Here is a 21,752-nt window from a genome sequence, read left to right as displayed (position 1 = left end):
GAGTTTTATCTTTCTTTTTTTATATATACTTTGCAAAGCCAAGCTACCTTAACTTGCCAAAAGTTCAATTCTCCAGACACAGAAGTGGAATGCATTTTAGAAACCTTGGACAAATCCCTCCTCTACTTAGCCATTTAACATATAGCCATTTGAAGATACAATATCTCAAGACATGCTAGAATTGGAAGAAAACTGTAAGACTGTAGGAGTTTGGGACTGTTGTTTTGGTATTGGCAGTGGGTAGCAGAAGACATTGATTGGGTTTTCTGGGAAAAGCGGAGAAACTCTTTTCTGTGTTTATTGTGTGTTGCTGCTTTCTGTAACCATGGCTGGGATTTTCTGCTCTGTACTTATGGAAAGGACACCATAAAATCTATATTCAACCCATTTGTCTGTAGTGTTCTCCAGTTTGAAATGTTCTACCATTTATTGACCTTAACATGGGGAACAGCAAGGAAGCCAGGCATTATTCTGCAATAGGGGGAGGCATTTTGTGATGTCTTTAGTATGCGGAGGTCTAGTGATGACTAAAACCCATTCCTGTCTTTCCTGTACCATCTCCCCCTGGCATATCAGACTGCAAATCTGCATTAACTTGCAATTCCAGGTGTCATTTTTGAGAGGATGCAGGGAGGGGTGAAATTTTTCCTTGTGTTTCATTTTTCCTGAATTAAATCCTGAGTTGCATTATATTAACAAAGGCTTAAAACAACACCTTAGCACCAGAGAAAATATTAGTAGTCACTGTGTAATAAGACAATCATGAAATAACAACAGATTATCTGTTTTCCAGCTTTTAGCAGGCCTCCTCAATCTAGCAATTTAATTATTATTCTTTACCTTTTTTAACTTTTTGACTACTTTTTTAAAGAAAAAAATCTTAAATTCTAATAAGGCACACACAAAACACAAGCTTTCTGCAACAATCAAGGACATATTTAGATCCTGACTTACACTAGGATATTTCATAACTGATTGATAAAGGACAAACTGCTGTTTAGGTACATTGTGACTAACAGTAAATATTATGTGATGGTTGTTATAGATAGTAAATGAACAGAAATCATATTTACTCACCATCTATAACACTTCATATCTACTTATAACATACTAATACTTTTCCTGTAATAAATAACCATAGCAAGGCCATAAATCAGAACTAAATGGGAGCACTGTGTTAGAAAGCCAAACTCTACATTCTGTGTTAGAACAAAGTTTTTCAGCTTTTCTTATGAATGATTTCTGATTTGATTTCTTCAGTCCCATTCGCACTACTGTTTTTTCCTTAGCTAAATTAATTTTAAACCAAGCATAACCACATAGGATTTACCTACTAATAAAAACACCATCAAAAAACTAAGTCCCAGTTGCATAAATGGATTTCTTGCCTGAAATTAGCTCCGAGCACCCAGTGTTATCACCTTTCACATAGGCAATATGTTTTTTTACATACTGAAGACTTGTCTTAGACTGGCTACAATCCCTGCTCAAGACCTGTTTTATGGGGTATGCATTCACTAATCTGCTGCTGCTTAAGACCACCTGCCTTAAACCTTCATACCTGCTCAGATGTTCTAGCTAATTACTGGTTAAAATAAAAAAATCAATAACACAAAGTTTTATAAACCTGCAGCGTGGCCAATAGGATGACAGCCTCCAGTTGTGTGTTCTTGCTTTGCCTAGCTGGCTTCATACAGGGTTGCATGTGCAAAACAGTATCAGGATAGGGCCATATGCATTTGGTGATAAACCTCTCAAACGTTAAAATTCTGCAGTGGCTTAGCTGAAGGAATGAACAGAAATGCAATACATTTATCTGTGGTCCATCATGACTGCAGAGGTTTTTGGTTTGGAGAGGGAATTTTTGGTTTTTAACAGCCTTCTGAAATAAAATGAGCTAGAGATAAAACTAAAATGCATTGCTATCCAGCGCTCCAGGGTGCTCCCTGACTGATCCAAGAGCTTTTGTTTACAACACGGAGACCAATTGATTTACGTTTTTTTGCTTTCAACAAGCCTCTCATGAAGAACACAGTGACATGCTAAAGTACCAAAGAAGAAGGAAGGCACACTGATGAAAAACAGACATTACAGCCATTAGCATCGATCAGCAATTGATCAGTGTATAAGCAAGCAAAGAGGTACAGGATGATTACCGTGTATAACAAAACCTGATTTAATCTGGTTCAGAAGGTGTATTTCCTGTGAAGAGGCTCTTTGGTCAGGAGGCACAAACTTCATTAGCACAAAACCAAGTCATGTGAGAAGCTTTGTCTTGGAGATTATGGAGGTCCATCCTTTTGCAGACAGGAGATTATGAAAACATTTTTCAGATGATACATTAGTCAATCAATAGCTTCATGTCAAACAGGACCTTACCTATGTCCTTTGCTTATTTAATTAGATATTTTTCAGGACTGGCTAAAACCACACTATCACATCACTACAAGAATACAATTGATTTTGGAGAATGAGTAGAGGAGGAGGACAGCTGAGAAAGAATTTGGTCTTCTGAGATGCTAGGGATCCTGCACGTGCGTTGAATAACAAACCCTTTCATTTACTAGGTAGCACTGATTTTGTTATGAGCAGGTTCTTCAAACTTAGACAAACCGAAAGGGCTTTCTTTTAACTGGAAAAACCCCACCCAGCTGTCAACTTGACAGAGGCATGTGAGCTAACTCCTATTACGCTTAGTCTCAGCTAAAATGACCTCACTTTTCACTCTCAACCTGAGACCTAATGAGCTTCAGCACTTGAGATGTGAAAGACCAATAACTTAATCCACTGTTTGAAGTGATCCCTATTTTTAAAGCAGTGCTGTATTTGATTAAGCCACTGTAAAGCTCAGCAGAGCTGTGTCAAGTTAAATTATATTCTTTAAAGTAAAAATGCCATTTTACATGAAACGTAAAACTTCAGTCTTACTGCATTTTTATAAGAAAACCAAGTACCATTTATTTACATCCAGACAGCCCCCGTTAATAGCAATCTATAGCTGGCAGACGTTACAGGTTTGGATGTGTCTTAAAGTACTAGAATATTACCTTGCAGATTTATAGATTAAAAATATTGAACTATGTTTTCAAAGGTATGTACTGATTCCCTAAATTCAAAGCCAGAAGATACCCTTGCGATGATCACTGAGTGATTGTGCAAGTTCCAATATGATATAAACATTGCTGGTTTTACTAAAAACCTTTTAATCTCATCAAAACTGTCCTTGTTAGCTCAACAAAGTGTGTTTCCCACGATCCCACATTGACTGGCATTTGTAACATTGCCTTTCTTAAACCCGTTACCCGGGTCACTCCATTCACACTCTCCCAACATTAGATTTCTTCTAGTCCTCTGGAAACTCACTAGTGTTCCAAGACATTAAAAATCAACACTCAATGCCCGGACAGTTCCTTGGCCACCTCTGTCAAAATTATTGGATGCAGGTTGTTCAGATTTTGGAAAAAGAACTATTTCAGCAGCGTCATAGTACTATATGACTACGTATCTTGGCTTTTCCTCAAATACAGAACAGAAATGTTTCTTGAACACTTCTGTTTTTTCTGCATTGTTATTAAACACAATACCATATCCCCCTAGGACTAGACTAGCACATTGTTCAGGTACTTAACCCCCACCCCACAATGCATGCATGTGCACGTGAAGACAAACACACATTTTTTGATGTTTCAGTACCTTTACTAGTTCTCTTTGTGTACTTTGGTTCTCATCATTTTTTCTATTCTTTCTAGCACCTAGGGCATCTGGTGTTACCTGTTTACCTTTTCCCCCTTTTTTATATAACAGCAATAATAAATAGTCATTTTCCTTCCAAGCTGGGCTGTTTAACAAATGTTACATTTTTTCTCGAATGCAGAAATTCTGAGACCGGCTGCAGTGAGGCTAGGACAGCATTCCCGCTGAATTTCAAAGCTTATGAGGATGAGATAACCAAGAGATCTCTGCCAACAGATGGCAATCCAGTTCTTGTTCTGTCCAGGCATCCTCCAGCCTTTAATCTGTCATTGCAGATCTATTCAATGGTGATAATCTATGGAGAGCAATGTTGTCCTGAAATACTCAGACTTCATTGCATTTGTGACCTGAATCGTATTTGCATTTTCATCTGCCAAAGTAAAGGTAAAAAATACTAGACAACTGAGATGAAAATGACCAACAATGATACTTACTCTGTATCTAATTATTTTGTTATTAAAAAATACAGCATCACCAGGACTTGCAGTGATTAATTGCTGAATTCAGAGATGAGATACAACATCAGTCAAGTCTGAGACTTGTGCATCTCTGAGAAGAGTTTAGGGGAAAATGTATGCGACACATTGGGGCAAGTGTGTCTTTGGCATTGGGGATCTCAATTGCCTAATACATTATTGCATCAGCAGCACCTTTCAAACATGCAGATGTTCTAGCAGAATAGTTATAGTTAGGAGAATACTTAGACACTAAAGGTTACTTTTATTCAAACTTAAATAGGAGCTGGAGGTCTTCAGGACTTCAAAATATTTGGCCATATTCTTCGGGTGTTTAAACTGGGGTTCAGCCTCATAATTACTCAGAATTGCAGATACTGGCCAAAAGCCCAAACCTCAGCAACCAACCTCAAAGTATCTCCTAAATGCATACCCACATGCATTCTATTTAACTGGAGAAGCATCCCATTTCATCAGCAGGCTGCTGTGGGGAGAGGAACAAAGGTGAACAGAAGGACTATCAAATTGTTGTTCCACCACTTGTTAACTGAAAGAGTGACTGCCCTGGGCTGTACCAGCAGGGCATTTGGAAAGACAGCAGGAAAGCTGATAAAGCTAACCCCACTTGTGAATTCCCTTATACTTTATAAATTGACTATACATACGTATATGGTGTGAAATTCAGCCATTAAACTGAGAGTTTGCTTGCTGAAAGAGAGCAGACCATTTACCAGAATGCCTTGGGAAGCTGAACAAACTTTCTTTCTGTGCTGTGCTCATGGGAACGTGAAGTTTTCTCTCACAGAGGTTAAAATGCTTGAAAAGTGGAGCCCTATATAAAATTCTGTTTGTGCAGCTGAAGTTCTGACGCTGTTTACCTGAAATGTTTCTATAATTCCTAAACTTTTGAGTTTCAGGTTGGTGATTTGCGAGTAGCAGATTGCACTCTCCTGAACTAAATCTAACAAGCGCCACAAAGTGAAAATAAACTGGAGAGACTTGAAATAAAAATCACTTCAAGAAATCTAAGCATGGTGGGTTTTTTGTGGGTTGGTTTTGTTTTTTTTTTTTTTTCCTCCCACTTTAAGCCAACTAAACTCCCAACACATTCTGATCATCTCGCCACAGTGTGTCTGTGCTGGTGACAACTGATTCATGTGTACATTTACATATCCCCTCAGTGCCAGCAGCAGAATACAAAATGGGTCCTCCTGCTCTGGCAGATGACACAGCGCTGGCAAATCAGGAGGAGCTGTCAAAAACAGCTGTCCATTAAAAGAGTTTGCTGAAACAACTAAGAGCTGTTTGAAAATGCTAGGTGGTAGAATTTAATTGGAGTAGCAACTGTTCAAAATTAAGATTAAAAAGGACCAGTCGGTACGGGTGGGTTTCAGGTTTAAGGGGTGTTTTTATATATGGATATTTACATTTGGGATATAAACAATTAAGTTTGCTGATTTCCTCTGCTTCTTTCTGCTGATGCTCACGCTCTGTCCCCTGGGTCAGAAAGTTCAGGCGTGTCCATAACTGATCTGTTGTGCATTAAGCACAGCAACTATCCACACTGGTACCCAGGCAATGTTATTTTAGAGATAAAGGGAAAAATGTGGAATTCATGTTTTTTAAAAACAGCCTGTCTGTGTGGGTGCAAATGCTATTATGCCCCACTGCTGGTACGTTATTAGCTGCCCATGTGGACAAGGGATGTGGTTAGTTTTCTATAGTGGGAACAAGATGCTGGCACAGACGGCCCAAACAGAGCTTCCAGCAAATGTGTTTAATTACACCATGCACCCTGGTTAAAGACCAAATTTGTCTCAGCACATAAAATTGCATGCACATAAATGAAGGACTTTATGAAGTTTCCCTTTTAGTATGAATGTAGTCTTGGGAAAAGAAAGCATTATAACAGCCCAGAAAATTTCACTTTTCTCTAGGACCTTGATTTGAATGTGCTGGAGGCAATGATAAGCCCCGGTTTGGCTAAGGTGGTCTCTGAGTCAGAAACTTGACTATGGAATAAATGTAGCAGAATAGAAACACAGGCAAGCAAAACTGCCTGGGAAACTGAGAGATCCTGCATATTCTCCCTAGTTTAGCTGAATATTCTGTTCACCAAAAACATCTGAAAAAATACTGAACTAAAGTCTGTGTGTTTCATTTTGACGGTGTTAAAACAAAATTATTTTAATTTTGCAACTTAAAAGGTTTTACAATTCAAAAATTTGTTCATTTTTTTTTCTCAGAGAAAAATATTCAAAAACGCAGGAAAAGGTTTTCTTCAAGCTCAAATAAAAATGTTTCTCTTTTTGACTTCTTTTTTTCTCTGCAGCAGGCTCTAGCACAGGCAGGCAGAAGATCTGCATTTAGTTCTTCATTTTGTGACCAAGTCCTCATCACAGCACCTCAGGCACCGACTCGACTTACGTGCTTTAACCTGTCAGATCTGTAAGTGTGTGTCTAAAATTTTTCTAGTACTTTGCTTATCTGGTACTTATTCTTTTCCTCATACAAGTAAAAAATCTTGGTGTTTCTTTCTAGAAAGCAAACACTGTGGGATATTAGCTGTGTCCTGTTCATTGCAGGTCAATGAACTTGGTCTCAGGCACTGAATCAAAAGAGGCAATAAGTATTAAGTACATAGTCTAGATTTCTTCTTGCTTGGAATGCAAAGATCTATGTCCTAAAAGAATTCAGAATGCCCATGGACATTTTGCAATACTATTTCATAAGTTTTAGTGCCATTGAACATCTTCACCTCAGTTATAACTTTTTAGTATGTTGGAACCCAGTTTTGGTTTGTTTGCTTTAAATAAAATCTGCTTTAAATGCAAAAAAAAACCCAACAACCCCACCGTTGCAGCAAATAAAAAAGCATGCAGGCACTAAAATTAAATTTCCCATTCTGGAAGAAAAAAATTGAAGTTGCAAAGGCATTAGGCTCAGTTTCCCAGCAGAAACCTTACAGTAATGCCTGTGACTGCAAGTATATAGCTCAGTGTATGCAATACATTGCGACTAGAAGTAGCAGTGACAGCTGGTGGGTTAGTAAACAGATCTCATTTCAGTTTTTGTCTGAAAATTATACAAATTTTTCTTTAATACGGTTCTTCATTACATCTTCTGTTTCCATCCAATGATGAGGCCATTTCCAATTTGTATCCAAGCTCTGTTAAATATTTTATTGGACTTAACACACATACATGAAACAAACAAAAATAATTTTGAAACACTTGAGTGAAGTTTGTAGTCTTTTGGAACAATTAAAAAATGTAGGTCCTAGCACAGTTTGGAAAAGGGTGGGCATAAATGGAAAGCATGTTAACAGCCTTGTATGCACATAGTGCCACACACACCAATAAAACCCAACACATACTTTTAGGGTGTTTTACTTAAACAGAGACGCATTTTTTCTTTAGTATTTTCCGAAATTTGCTTCAGGAATTTTCTTTTTTTTCCCCCTCCCCTTCTTTCCCTACACTGTTTCAAAAGCCTCTGAACTGTTGTAGGCTTGTGGAGGGAAAAAAAAACCAACCAAAAAACCAATTTATACAAAAAAAACAGAAGAAACAAAATGTCTAAAGTGATCCAAAAGACATTATCTAATGACACAAAACCATGAAGGCTCACTCTATTTCTTTGCATGGATATATACAGGTAGGAAAGGAGACAGAGGGCTCTCCAAAAGGGTTGGGAAATTTTAATTAAAAAAAAAAATAAATTCCTATTTACATTTGCATTAAGAACCATACTTCACACATCTCTTTTATGTCAAACCGCCTATACATGTTCACTGGCCAAAGAGTAACTTTTGAGTCAGCCACATACCCAGCTCCCAGGAGCAGTAACGGGGTGGCTCACACAACTCTGTGCAGGTTGTAGCCTCGGGGCAACAGACAGCCATGTCTAATATGAAATCTGTTCATTACTTCTTTTCATATCCAAATAATTTGCGCATACAAGCAGATATATGTGCATTAGCTAGCAGCATCCCAAGGTGCAATGCAGCTTTACTGCTTTGTTTCTACCACTGCAACCTCTTGCTGCAGAGACTTTACAAAAAAACCAAAAAAACCCCAACCTGATACGAGATTATAAAGCAACTCTGGACTGAAACTCTGCAATACCACGTGGCTCTTGTGTGATGTGGGATGCTGTTGAGGCAGGTAGGGCAGGCCTGTACTACAATCAGAGCAGTGATCATGGAAGAGAAGCACTCATTAGTTTGGACATTAATAAACCTTTTCCCTCTTCTTTAACCAGCCACTAAGTATGGGTTTCATGTCCCTGAATGCTGCAAAATCCCACGTCTCATGTGTATTAGCAGCATGTGGACCAATACATGGAAGAACAGCTTTCATATTAGTTTGTGTATAAATCAATATACAACCATATTGAAATCTAATACATTGCACAGACACTGATACAATCTTGCCATTAAAACATCACTCTCTATTTACTTTTATTAAGGCCTTTGCTTTTAAAGATCCCCCGCTCTGCATGCTCTGTACTGCCTCCTGTTTCAAAATGCACAGTTCAGCAAGTAACAATAATCCGTCCTGGGTACCCCAATATATTTATCTTTAGAATGTTGGGGTTTTATTGTTATTCCAGTCCACAAACATCCTTGTGATTAAGAAGAGGTGAGTCTAGCTAACGAAAATCAATGCAAAGCTGGGAATATCTGATATCTGCACCAAATCCTGACGGAATGTTTTTTAGTGCCGCCACCAGCTGATTCAGTATTGCAACAGCACCGCTAACCTACACCACGTGTCTTAACATTAACGAGTGGGACCCAAGTTTAAATTCCAAAGAGAAGAAACAACTCTGTGCATTTATGAACGTGAGTTCCATGAAGGGAACAAAGGTCTTTCACCCACAGCTGAGATACTTATAGGCCTTAATAAAGAGTGAACTCACGAGGTCTTTTCCTCTATTGCTTAGAAACATGGGCAGTATTAATAAGTTTTATAAAGTTTTAAGAGCTTAGGTCTATAAAATTACTCTAATAAGGTCCAGTGAGAGGAGATGGAAAAGGGAATTTAAAGGAGATAAAGAATGTATAAGTTAACTATGATTTTCTTCTACAGGGAGCTTTAATATTTAACAAGCTTGATCATGTAGCAAGCGCAAAGCAAACGCAGTATTGGATGCTCTCTCGTATACGCGTTTCAGGATTGCATCATTCACTAAAGAACAGAGCACCATCACTGTGGTGGAAGCTCAGTCTTCCTTGAAACGATACTAAAACCTCCACACCTCAGGCCACTGAAAAGCTATTTGAACTAAGCAAAGATGCCAAGATGTTATCTACAGGGCAAAATCCAAAAGCAATCTCTGGGTCCAGCCACATACAATGGGGTCAACTGCACAGGCAACACCGATCTCAGCCAGAGCTAAGGCAGCTCTAAATAGAAATGTAAATTGAGAAACAAGAAAGAGGGATATAAAGAAATGAGGGATCATTCTTAAATCAGAAGCTATGGCAGGTCACACCGCTCACTCGTCTGTGTGTGCACTTCGTGATTCTCATTCAGTTCTTCTGGATTCTCAAACAAAGTGCGGACTCCTAAAAATATTTGGAACTATTACAAAGCATAAATTATGAATGTGTCGAGAAAATGGAAAAAGGTGTCTTGGGCCTACTTAGAGCACAAAATGATCTCAACCATTATTCAACAATGATATGAAGATCTTTTATTTCATTTCTTCTTAACAGTTCCCTGTGTTTGCTATCATTTCTTGTCCAGCACCGTGTCAATAATTACTAAATTAGCAGGACGCCTGTACAATTTCAGCTAAAGTGTTATTACTGACAAGTCAAACAAAGAAAGCTGATCGAAAAGATGGGACTCCATCTCCTTATTTAAATGGACCATGTTCACAGAAGAAGATTGAAACTCCTTTTTCTTCAAAGGAAGAAGGGAAGGGTATAGTTTACATTTTGTGCTGCTCAAGGACAGAGAGTCAGAGGAAATGCCTTTTTAATGTAAACCTCTTTTCATTTCCAAGGGACAAAAATGAAGGTTATTTAAAAGAATCATGCTTAGTGGAAGAAGTAATTATGTATTTTTTTCAAATCTCAGAGGAATAATGCTTTTATATTTCCCTGAGATGACCCAATTCGCTTTGTGATGTGCTCCCTTAAATGTAAGTGTGCTGACTTCTTTGAACCTCATTGTTTTTAGTGTCTAAAGAAGCTCCTCTCATACCACAGCATTGATTGCCTTTGGCTCTCTACCAGTGCCCAAATATTCATAAAACTATTGCTGGTTTATACAACCCACAAGTGAAAATGGTGTAATATATACCTACTCCTGGATATCCAAAATACCCACATGAAATGACATGTTCAAATTAATTTTTTGAAAAGTATTTCTCCAATACAGCATCCAAATTTGCAACTAATCTGGCCTGGAGAGGTCCATAATCTGAAAGATCCTAAAGGATTTCCAAGATTGTGCAGACCTTTCTTAATATTTATTTGATTTTCTATCTTTGAGGTAATTTTTGGTGGAATAAATGTGCGTACCTATTGGCATGCCTAAACATGTGAAAGAGGATGCAGTTCTGTAACCTTCCTCAGACATATATCTACCTTTACTGTTTCATTACTCTAGTGGCTCATTCCTCAACAAAAAAGAGGTTTCATCGTCAAGATCAACACCTTTTTTTTTTTTTTTTAAATCCAAATCACCTACTTCAGCACTGTTGAAAGTGTTCTGGGGTAGGTGTTTTAGGCAGCACCTATGAAAAAGTGGCAAAAAAGAAAAAGAACCATAATTGCTCTATATGGTAAAGCAAAAAGGAGACAAATTCCATCACTCCCAGCCATCTAATGATTAGTATGTGCTACTTCCCTAAATCTGGAATTTATTTAGTTGTTGTCACTTGTCATGTAAACAATCCAACAGGGACTACTTAAATCTATAAAATTAGACATTAGGTTTTAGGCCATTTCATGGTTTTTTGATTAGGCCTAGAAAAGGTCCTAATCACTCTACTGGCTCTCTGGGCACTGCCTTAATGCAAATAAATAAACGATGAAAAACTTAACTACAGCATCTCACTGACATTTTCTCAAACCTTAACAACTATTTTATTTCAATTTTTTAGAAAACATTCTGAGTTGAGTTCTCACTGGCTCCAAAGCAAGTAATTTCTATTCCCACAGAACTGAATCCAATTTCTAATTTAACTTGTATTACACTCTATTCTATTCCTTAATTCACAATCAGAGGAATAACTAGTTTAATGTCTGTCATCTGCTACTTGCAATTCTACAGTCTCACAGGCCAGGGTACAATTATGCAAACTCAACCATTTTCTAGGCTAGAACCATTTAGAAGTCATCTTTTTCTGTTTAATCTGTATGATTTTTTTAATTTTTTTTGCAAAATAGGCTGTTCTCAAAGCTTTAATTTTCATGAAAAGACTGAATACAGAAGACTTTTGTCCCAAAACACAAGTGTTTCAAAAAATGTGACCAACTGAAAGCAAAGAAACAGATTTTTACACAGATTTTTGGAAATGAGTGGGGATATTGCAGTAGACTTCACTTCAAAAAAGCACCATTCTTTTTTATTGCTGAAGCTATTTTTGAGGCTAGCTGCAAAGTGATGTAGTAATGATGCTAATGACTTATTTAATTATTTGCCTTTTATTCAAAATGATCTGTAAGACCTTCTGGTATGCATCTTTGATTTCTGAATAAGCCATAGGAAATGTAAAACAAAATTAAAAAAAGAAAGAAAGAAAGAAAGAAAGAAAGAAAGAAAGAAAGAAAGAAAGAAAGAAAAATAGGTCATGTATCAGATAAGATTTGAATTTTCAGTTTATCACACAAGGAGAAGGGATGTTCTGTGAAAATGGAAGAGAACAGATATTTGAATATGCTTCTTGCAGAATGCACAAATTAATCTGTGGTGCTCTAGGCCACAAGATATTTATTGAGGATAAAAATCTAGCAAGAGACAAAAAATTACTAAAGCTGTATCTAAGACTTTTGAATCAATTACAGAAAATTAAGTACTTTGGTATTTAATCTCCACAGAAAAAGGAAACGACTTTCTTCAATGGGTAGATTATACCGTGTTATTTATTAGGGAGTTTCTTGCACCCTCTTGTGAAGCATCTGGTCCTGATCACTGCTGGACTCAGTCTAGGGATGTAGATGGAATTGGTCTGATCCTCCGTAAGCACATTCACTGCTACCTAAACAGAGCCGTATGTAACATGCAGCTACACCTTAGTAATGAGTAACAACATCATGCAAGGAGAAATTAAATAAACGTTCCCCTGGTATTGGGAGAATTTGACAGGAAAGGTATAGCTATCCAAATTGACTTAGCAGCAAAGAATTAACACCCACATGTTTGGGAAAAAATATAATGCTTATCTAGACAGCTTTGTGTGAGATTCATGTAAAGTCATTTTAGGCAGTGAGAAAATGGCTGTCTACTTAACCATCTGTACTATTATTCCAGGAGAAATGTTCTCCTTATTCATACATTCCCATTCCATGCAGAAAGGAAACAATGATTGCTCATGCTAGGATCGATTTTCTTTTTAAGCAGAATTGTGATGGTGTTTACTTTGCAAGGAACAAATTTAGTGCTAGTTAAAACCTTTTTTGTTGACTTTTACACTCATTACATGCTGTTGCAGCAACTCATGAAAATTATTAATAGAAATACAAATAGCCACATGTTTTTAAAATCACTGTTTGTTGCCTTTGAGTCAAGTAACCAGATCTTTGTATTTAGAGAACTGAGATATTGAAGAAAAGTATGGCATTCTGGGGATCTAGTTCATTACAGTCTATTTTGCAATATTAATACTGTGTAATGAAGCTGAGAGTCTGGTATAAAGGTTTAAAGAAACTCTAAAGATTTCTTAGCTTATCTCTAATTATTATTTTTTTATCACTAAGATTCCTGAGGGAATGTTCATAACCTCAAAGCCATCACAGCAACAGTGCCATGTAAACAGTTACTTTCAACATGCAATCTGTTTGGCCAAGATTTATCTCCCCTATATGAGGCAGCTAACAGAAGTACCCACCGTAAAAGCTTTGTCACTCTACAAATAACTAAATAGGTGTTGGAGGAAAACAGGAATCTCATAAGGACAATTCAGATCACAGACAGGCTAAATTGCCTCCTTAAGGTGCCTCTCTCACTGCATTGAGTACATGGAGAGCCACAGGAGAGTACAGGCTTAAGTACCTTACTGAAGTGCCTGAAGTTTGGTGGAATAAATCTGAGCCTTTGTGTGAAGGTATTTTTACATGGGACCAATTCATATTTACATGTTTGCCTCATGACACTGTATGCTACACATACAAACATCTTACACAGTTTAAATGTGCACTTTGTCTGCCTGGGACCATTATTACATATATTTTCATCCTGTTACAAGTGGAGGGCAAAAAGAGGGTTTAATGAAAATGGCAGTTTGATCAACGGCATTTATTTCAAGACAATCAGCTTTGTGTATATATAGTGGGCTTTTTCAGGGTGTTCATCATGTGTCTAATCCTGCTCCTGTTGAAATAATGTTGTATCTTCTTTGGGAGACAGAGACTTGGTCTACCACAACACCGTGTTAAAATCTCAGTAAGTCCAACTCCATGGTGTCTATTAAGCAGGTGACTTTACTAAGTGATCATCTGGTTCTGTTTGGTCTTCCTTCAAAATCTATAAAAATCTATACTGAACATATGTGCACACATACAGATGCACAAAACCATGCATAAGCATTATTGGCTTACACTGAATTTTAGGCAGAAGATAATTTCTTCTGGCAATGAAAACCCACAGGAGATAATGGAATCTTTTAAGAATCCCCTCATGGACCTATCTTGTAAATGCCATCACCAAGAAGAAAATGTTTTATTACACTAGAGTTTATAGAAAAGTGATCACCAACAGTTTTCAGAGCAGGCATGGGCCTCCACAGCTGGTATTTTCGTGATTCAACCATTCACACAGCTGCACATCTAAGTTTCGGCCACCCCTGAAGAAGGACTTACATGCTTAATATCCTGCATACTGGCTTTTCCCTTAACAGTAACTCATAGTTTCCTGCTTTCTGATAGGAAAATGTTGATCTACTTGCAAGATCCTAACAGAACTAAATCTTAGGGAAGATGGAAATAGTGTGTAAAGACAAAAAAAAACCGGTACCATGATCTCAGCGTCTGGTGTTATTGGAAGTGAAGTCTTCACACCTGTTCCAGGTCCAGCAATACTCAGCTGGACTTATACTGGAAGGAGTCCTTAAGAAAAGTAGCTGTGCAGGATCATCTTCTAGCAACAAAACCATTACGTCTGCCTGGGGCTAGTGCATCTTCTGTGACATTATTCTTAGGAAAGGGTGTGGTTCTGGTCATTTTGTAAGAAGATGACTGTTCATCGGAAGGTCCGGAGGGCTGGGATCTACAGCTCATGTGAGCTGAAATGGCTTCCACAAGCCATGCCAACTGACACCTGCTGAGGTCACGGCACACCAAATTTTAAATAGATTTACAAGTTTCTCTGCCCAATACAAAATGCTATGTTGTCTACATCAAACAGTCAATTACGTGTGGGCTGCTTCTAAACAAAAGTTTTTCTAATTGTTTCAGATACACCATCTGTTTCTGATCAAAACCATGGTGAAACTGCAAACCCTTATAAACATCATCTCTTTTGAATAAAATCAGCTTAGTACTGAAGGGTATAACTTCAAAGAGCTCAGAGGTGCTGTTATCCAAATGTACAAGAAGCTCAGGGGTCTTCCTGGATGAGAGATCTCAAGAGAACAGCTTTCATGCTACTTTTTATTTTCACCTACAGGGAAAATACTGCAGAGATGGCCTTTTCCAGCTGGGGTTTTTTTGGTTGTTTTTTTTTGTTTGTTTTTGTTGCTAGAGAAAACTAGGCAGAAGTGGTTCAGAATTACTTTATTATTTTAATATAAAAAAAATCTCAAGATTGGTGGTTAAATAGATGTCGATAAATATTTCAGCTGAAATCATCAGAGTGCTTTTTGTTTTACTATGGGCATCTCTTCCCATCTAGATACAAGTTTTGTCTTTAACTTCAGGATATTTCTTAATATACTGACCACAATAGTGTTTACATTCCCCAAGCAGGACTCCCTGCTTAGCCCATTCTTCTACTTAAGAAATATACTTCAGTGTAGCTGGCATGAGACAAAAAAGAAAACTGCCCTTGGACCAACACCAACACATTTCAACAAAGCTTCTGATCAAAGTGCAAGAAAGAAATGAGAAACAAGAAAGGCAATAGTTGCAACAGCTCCACAGCTATTGTGGAATTTCTTTAGGGAACCAGAAACCATCCTTAAAGAATCTATATGGTGGCATTAAAGTACGAGCAGCATTTCAACAAAACACCAAGAAGAAAACTTCCATCACGGAAGTTTAACCATTTCAGTCAGTTTAGAGGTCAAAAAGGAAGCATGACAATACATCCCAGGGGGAAAAGGCTTCCTCTATAGGAGGCAAAGAGCAGGTGAAAAGGAGGAATGTATCTGGTTCCAGAAGTCTGGGTACCATAAGTACAATTCAGCAGTGTGGGCTTGCAACGCTTTATAGAAAATGTGTTTCTCTTTGTGACAGTTACTATGATATTACGGGCAAAAGCTTGCTCTTGGTTAATCTGGTACAGCTCAATTGATCATAGTTGAATAACTCCAGATGTAATAATATGGAATCTGTCCCATTATGTATTTAAACCTGGACTTAATGGATGAAAAGAAAATCCTTTCAATAACAGAAGAATAAAGAACACACAATATGACTATGGCTTAAACACACCGACAGTGATCACAATCCTGGTAATGAAACAGTGTTTACAGGCCATGATATTTTTATTTTCACTTAATCCAAAATATTTCCTGTGCGTAATTGCTTTGGAAGTTACAGCTCTAAGGCACGACACATTTTTGTGACGGTAACATCAACGTGTAGAGAGAAACATTAGCGCTCAGTGTCAAGCACACTTGAGTTTTTCAATACACTTGGAGGAAGATACTCGTAAAGGCTCATCACAATGGCATGGAGGACTAATATTCCAGACAATTAGGCTTTCTGCTTTGGATGTGACAATTCAAATGCGGATGTCTTTAAAGCACATTTTCATCCCCTTTATTGCTCACAGGAGGAAGAGAGATGCCTTTTTTTGTTTATAAAATGTAGCACTGAAAACTGTCTGAACAGATGCTGGAGACCATAATGTCTCACTTTCACTGTTGCAGAAACCACCACTTGGTCATCTCATGCCCCTTTCTCACTAAATCTCATATAAATATGATTATGACTTAAATTGTTATGGTTTGCAGAGGGTTATAGGGGTAAAAAACATGAAGCTGGAGTCAGACATCTGAAAATCTTCCCTTTCCCTTCATGGCATTTTCTTTAAAACTTACAAAATCTATGCTTGCTAAATAAAAGTGAAGGTCTTTGCCACCTGAATCTAAATTGAATATAATTGGATACTTGTATGTCAAAGCACTCAGACACATAAATCCAAGTATCAGCACATCAATAGGAAGGCAATTGGGTCACAAGATAACCTATAGTATATATGATATATCTTCTTAAAGCTGTTCCAAGAATCCAAGGAATTCTTTTGTTAGATGCTGAGTGGATGTCTCTTATTAAGGGGGTGTTTATAATGGTGGACAATGCAATTCAGATATAGAGCCTACACTAGTCTTCCATCAAAGGTAGAGAGAAACCTAGCAGCCTAAAATAAATCCCTGCAATACTTCAATGGCAGAACATTTGAGCAATTTTTAAATGTAGTCATGAGTATCAGAAATGTATCTGAACCTAATGGGGAGCGCAGAGGTAAAGGAGACCTTGAAACGATCAAAACCCACTTCTCCAAGTAATTATGCAGACAATTTACGACATTCATTTTTCATGCCTAAACTAGTGAAGAAGCCTCAGCCAACACAGGAAGGAACCCTGGCCTAGTGATATGGACAGAGGATTTCATGTTCCAACAAGGGATTAAAAAAATGAAATTATAATTGCAGGCAGAAGTCTTACAAAATATTCTTTTGAAACAAGTCAAGAATAAAATTAAGTGATGAAATCCTAAGCAGGTGAAAGTCTTTTAATTTTACCTTCTTCCTAATTTAACAAGCTCCAAGTTTAATCACAATGGGTAGGGCCAGTGCTTACTGTAGAACATATCAAATCCATAATCCTTTAGCTGAAAATGGGGTTATGATGACAGGGCAGCAGAGTCATTGCTAATGCTGGCTACTGAGAAGATCAGTAAAGCCAAGTACCTGACTCTGATAAACTGAAATGTACAGGCTTTTTGATACAGTGACTTAATTTAGCACAGCCAAGTCTACGATATACTCAGACATACATAACTCTGCTTTACGGCACTCCTTACTGCAGCATATGCACAGACTCCCCTCCCTTTCTACAGAGCTATATAGATTTTCCAAATGCATGCAAATGTATCCAGGATGGCTCATTTTGTTATCAATTCCAGAAGTGCTAACATTCTAATCATTAACTAATTGTCTCTGTGCTCTATTGACAACTTGGCCACCTTCTTGCTAATTTTTGCTGACATTATGGAGGCCCTGAAGAACTGGGTTAACCTTTCAATGTCCATTGAAGATCCACAGGTCTGATGACGATTGATTGACCTGGCCTCTATGTTAGATAAAACCTCGTCAGCTTTCCAAGTGATTTGTGTAATGAGGCGTCAGTAATTGACAACAGGTAAGTGAACTTAGAAGTCCCCTTCCCTATTGCTCTACAAAAATGAGTAGAAAATTTGAGTAACTGTAATAAGTGCAAACTTGTAAGAGTATAAAATATGGATGCATATGTGTGCATTGTAATATCATGTATTTTTTTCTTACAGATACACACAAGATGACAGGTATAATGTGCTTAAAAGATATGGAGCTTGGGTTCTCCTCTTACATATATAAGTGATACATGTCTTTTATATATGCATGTGTCTGTGCATATATATATTACACATATATATTGTATTTGGTTTGCTACAGAAACATATGCTCACTCCTGTGTTCTCATAAAATCTTCTGCATGGTTTAGGAGTCTACGTAGTACACATCAATCTAGATTATTGTAACATAAAGCTACAAAATATCTTCTGTTTCCAAACGCTTACCGAATGTTCAAGGAGTGAACTGCAGCTGGCTATCCAAATTGTTGGGTCTCCACCTAAGCCTGACTTTATTAAGAATAACAATTAAATGCTCTCAGATGAGCACAGGATAGTTGCCTCACTCTGGCTTCTAAAGGTATTCTACACAGCCCTACACCTGGTGCTATGCTATGTGGACTATGGAGAGTGCTGCATTCTCATCTCTACATGAGCCAGCTCTGCCACTCCAGTTTCAAGTCATTTAAATGTGCTTCCAAATGAATTTATTTAAAACATGGCTCACCTTTGTGCTCTCAAGATGTACCCCAAATGATTAAAATTATTCTAAAAATAGAAAGGGGAAAACTGAACTTGCTGTACCATAAAGCTCTGTGCTTGTCTTATTTTAATTTTACATTAAATAGCTATAAAACTATCCACATGGGACAATAATACAAGATGAAATAAGAGCAAATACTATTAACAAAGAGTTACCTTCTAGCTGACTCATTACAGCCAGCCGGAGAGCATGAAACGTTCCACCTATGCAGAAAGGCTCAGAGATATATACATCAAAAGCACACACACGTATGCTCAAAAGAAGTATAAATGTAGTCTATCTGTTCAAAATAATTTAATTGAATTAAAAATAAAGGAAAAGGGAATCTCCCCTCCCCAGTTCTGGATTTTGTATCCCAGTTCATCTGTGGAAAACCAGAAAATCTCCTGTCTTCCTTCTTTAGCTCTGTGTCTCTGCACTTTCTCCATTGCTTTCAATATTTGTGCCAAAAATACTTGTAGTTTCCAGATAACTCTGTGTTGGTGTCCATGTGGTCATCAGTGCTTTTCATCTGATGACATAGACAGAACTGGCAGCTCTTGTCAGAATTAAGCCAATATCATCTCACAAACGTTTGTGCATACTATTTGATTATTATTTTTTTAAAAAAATTGCATTTTGGAAGGTTTTCAAGAGTCCATATACTTGATCTTTATAGCCATTATTTGGATTTGATATTATTTATGGTAAAGTTTATTTGATTATAATGAGCATTAAAGAAATAGAATTCTATAGAAAATGAGACATGTTTCTGTAGAAATGAGGAATCTGTAAGAAAATGGAATTATCTTATTTGCATGTATGTCCTTTAAATCACCACCTTTATACAGGTTTTATCTGTTTTGTAGAATTTTGGAACAGGGGCCCAAGCTGCTGTTTCTTCCTGTATAATGATAAAATGTGTCTACTGGAAAACTATTTTTAGTTGACATTTATAGAATAATAGAATCATAGAATCATTCAGGTTGGAAAAGACCTTTAAGATTATCGAGCACTGCCAAGTCCACCACTAAAACTTGTCACTAGAGTGTCACATCTACACGTCTTCTAAATACCTCCAGGGATGGCAGCTCAACCACCTCCCTGGGCAGCCTGTTCAAGTGCTTGACAACCCTTCCAGGGAAGAAATTTTGCCTGATAGCCAATATAAACCTCCCCTGGTGCCGCTTGAGGCTGTTTCCTCTTGTCTTATCACTTGTTACCTGGGAGAAGAGACCAATGCCCACCCCACTGCAACCTCCTTGCAGGCAGCTGTAGGGAGCGATAAGGTCCTCTGGAGCATCCTCCTCTTCAGGCTAAACAACCCCAGTTCCCTCAGCTGCTCCCCATGGGACTTGTGCCCCAGCCCCTTCCCCAGCCCCTGCCCGGCTCTGGACACGCTCCAGCCCCTCAGTGCCCCCCCTGCAGTGAGGGCCCAGCGCTGAACCCAGGAATCGAGGTGCAGCCGCACCCGTGCCCAGTGCAGGGGGACGGTCACTGCCCTGGTCCCGCTGGCCACACTGTGTCTGATACAAATTTATAAGGCTTCTCTGCATTTTTAAAACATCCATTTTAAAAACGTTAAAAAACCCCAACGAAACATCCTACTATTATTGCCCAACAATATCCTCTATCATAAAGAAAACAAAGTATTTTAAAACATTGCCAAAAATGAAAACAGTGCTAGCTGAAGTGAAACATAATGTGTAAAATCCTGGCACAACTGAAATCAATGGCAAAGCTGTTGTTGACTTCAGTGGGCAAAGGATTTCTTTAATGTTTCTTATGTACCACAATGGGTTGTTAAAGTCCAGTCCTGATTTTATTGGAGGAAACTACCAATTCCTTCAATTGAAATGATTGGGGGTTATGTCTTGAAAAGCAAGAACTCAATCAAACAAGAAAATGAAGATACATTGACCGCTTTTCACTGGCCCATTATCAAAAGATGACAAACAGCCCCCAATCCTTACAAAATGGCACTGTTCCTCTTTATGATGCTAGGCATAATTTCCTTGATGATACAGTTGATTTTTCTCCCCTCTGTTTTCATACAGCAGGCATTGCGGTTCTCCAGGGGCTGTCCTAGTCAAAACTCTCTGCCAGCGTCATATGAATCCTACTTGGCACAGACCTCCCTGCGCCTATGCTTCACCCTGTTCGCTTTGATGAAGCCACAGATTAGGTCTTACCTTTCCATAGGCAGAGACCATCAGGCAGTTCCTAAATACAACCAGAGATCACTACAGTACAGGCCTGGAGAAAAGCTGTCTGCTTTTGATTCTAGAAAAAAGTTGAATTTTGGAGAAGATCAGGCAGAGAGGCATTTTTGATTTGGCTTGACAGTGAGATCATTTTCCACAATGAGTTACTGCCTGTCTTGGCTGTAAAATCCATTCTTCATCATGGTCCTGCACATCATCAGTTCACAATAGTAGAACAGTGAGGTTCTACAGTGAGGTACCTTTTTATGTTTCTTACTTTTCTTATTTTTTGAAAGTCTTTAATTTAGTTAAGGTAGATAGAGATCCAAATCATAAATATGGGAAAGTAATTCAACATATTAGCATATTTTTAAAAAGGTCAGAAGTGTCTTGAATCCTCAGAACTGATTCTATCACAAATATACAAACTGAATAACCTAAGTCTATGGGAGATTTCTTTTTTCTTAAGATACTCATTACTTTTTTGTTTTAGCATTTCTATGTCTAAATAATTAATAGTTTCTCTGTTTTCAATTTGGTGATCGGATGTACATTATTAAATTTTATAATAATCTTTATACTCAATTATATTTACCTGCCTATATAAAAACATTACATCAATATGGAAGCAATAGATTGAAATTATTATAACATATATATGCACATTTATATTAGTATATACTCTCTCAGCAAAAAATCCCAGTAATAAGGATATACAATGGCAACTCCTACCCATCATTTTAAAGCTTAAGTGTTAACATAGAGAACTTTCAAACTGCAAGTAATTCATAATATTATTTGCTCTATAGTGAAAAATATACATATGAGTGATGTCCAATATGTAATAACATTAAAAAATAATCTA

The sequence above is a fragment of the Falco peregrinus genome, chromosome 1 (genome assembly GCF_023634155.1).
Source record: "Falco peregrinus isolate bFalPer1 chromosome 1, bFalPer1.pri, whole genome shotgun sequence".
Taxonomy (NCBI): domain Eukaryota; kingdom Metazoa; phylum Chordata; class Aves; order Falconiformes; family Falconidae; genus Falco; species Falco peregrinus.
This window is presented reverse-complemented; position numbering follows the sequence as displayed.